The 1,907-nt window shown below is 44.1% G+C and overlaps 1 pseudogene; it reads right to left on the bottom strand.

Moving 5' to 3' along the window:
• Positions 1-253: 253 nt before the first annotated feature.
• On the bottom strand, positions 254-1,522 carry LOC116533769 (annotated as a pseudogene).
• Between the last annotated feature and the right edge of the window lie 385 nt (positions 1,523-1,907).

Consider the following 1,907-nt stretch of genomic DNA (forward strand, 5'->3'; position numbering starts at 1 on the left):
CTCCTGTGTTAAATTACATTGATTTTTTAAAGACTTGTGTGTAGTTTTATTACCTATTTTTAGTTTTCTGAGAAACCTTCATACTGGTTTTTCATAATAGCTGTACTAATTTACATACACGTCAACAGTGCACAAGCATTCCATTCTTCACATTTTTGCAAGCATTTGTTAATTATTTATTTATTTATTTGTCTTTTTGATAATAGTCATTCTAACTGGAGTGAAGTGATATCTTTTTATGTTATTTTTTAAAATAAGCAATATGACTTTATTTAGTTACTTTGGAAACAAAACCCCCCAAATAATGTGTGAACCCAAAGGTACATAAAAATGGCTCCAAATAGTTTAAAATAGATTTGAACATCATTTGTAGTTTCTTCCTCATACCATGAGCGTTTTCGGATAGACAGTATCTTGCAAAGCATCTCCAATCGTGTTAAGGCAGATATCAATCTGTGACTGCATCTGTAACTCCTCCTGGGAAAATGATTCTGTTGGAGTTGGGGGCTTTTACAGTTGTTTGATCAGTTGGCCCAGGAAGGGGCAATCCTGGAGCTGGCGGGTGGGGAGTCAAGCCCCACCTGTCTTTTCACTGCTTGTTCTGCTGGCTCTCTGTGACTGATGCTGACTCTGAGCCCTGGCCCTTATTGACATCACTGATGCACACCCACTGCCCATCAACTGACTCCTTCCACAGGGTCACGTCACTGTCTCCATGGATATGGCCAGGATGTTGGCTACGATGAACCATCTCACATGCCACACCACATCACTGAACTTGTGCAGCAATTTGGGGTACTATGTGTTGCCTGAGGCATCATTACAGATCCATATGAACACACCACCATCCTGGGAGCAACTGGCGATGGTGCTGATGGGCAGGCAGATGCAGGGGGCCCAGGCCACATCTTGAACCAGTCACTGTGTGCTTCTAGCTTCTGCTCCTCCTTCCACAGCTTGATGAGGTTTGTCACAGCCACCTGATGCAAACTTCTTGATGTAATTAGGTTTCTGCCCAGATGGCTGGTCTATGAGGCTTCCAGGTACAACAGCAGGGGCCCAGCTGATGGCATTGCAGCCAATGGTGTGAGCGTTGTTGATCTCCTTTACTTCCCAATGGCCTTCCCTGGTGCAGCAGGGAGAAGGCCCCATCGGAACTCCCACAGGCCAGGATCAGGCCATAGTCATGGGGGGCCCAGCACACTGAGTTCACTGAGGAGTCATGTCCTGCGTGCTAATGGCTCTTCTCCCAGGTGCTGTTTTCCTCTCTCCAGATAATGCGACTTTCCGGCCATAGGAGTATGATGCCAGGATGTTGCCGGATATGGGGTGTGCCTAGACCATTTGCCACACGGCACCCTCATGACCCCTGAGGTCAGTGATGAGGGTCTGCCCTCCATTGCGCACAACAGAGATTTTGAAGGGCCTGTCTGATGAACAGGTTGCCAGGCAGGTGCCATAGTAGTCCATCTGGGCTCATGTCCTCGTGGGAGGTATCCACAGTATTAATTACCGACACCATGAATGTGGTGGTGGTTGCTCCGGGTTTTGGACATGGCCTTTTATTTTAATTTTTAAAAATTTAAATAGCTTTATAGGTGTAAGTGGGGGTGAAGTGATGTCTTACCATGGTTTTGATTTTCATTTCCCTATTTCTTCATATTTCTCTTGGCCTTTTGTATGTCTTCCTTTGCGAAATATCTATTCGGGTATTTTCCTTATTTTTGAATTTTAATTTGGAGTGTGTGTGTATGTGTGTGTGCACGCGTGTGTGTTAGCTGTTGTGTTGTTTGGGTTACTTATATATTCCGGATATTAGTCATTTATTGGATGAATAGTTTGCAAATATTTTATTGCATTCAACAGGTTGTCTCTTCATTCTGTTTATTGTTTCCTTTACTTTGTAG

The sequence above is a fragment of the Sapajus apella genome, unplaced genomic scaffold (assembly GCF_009761245.1).
Source record: "Sapajus apella isolate SASKATOON/1434 unplaced genomic scaffold, GSC_monkey_1.0 scaffold84, whole genome shotgun sequence".
Lineage (NCBI taxonomy): Eukaryota > Metazoa > Chordata > Mammalia > Primates > Cebidae > Sapajus > Sapajus apella.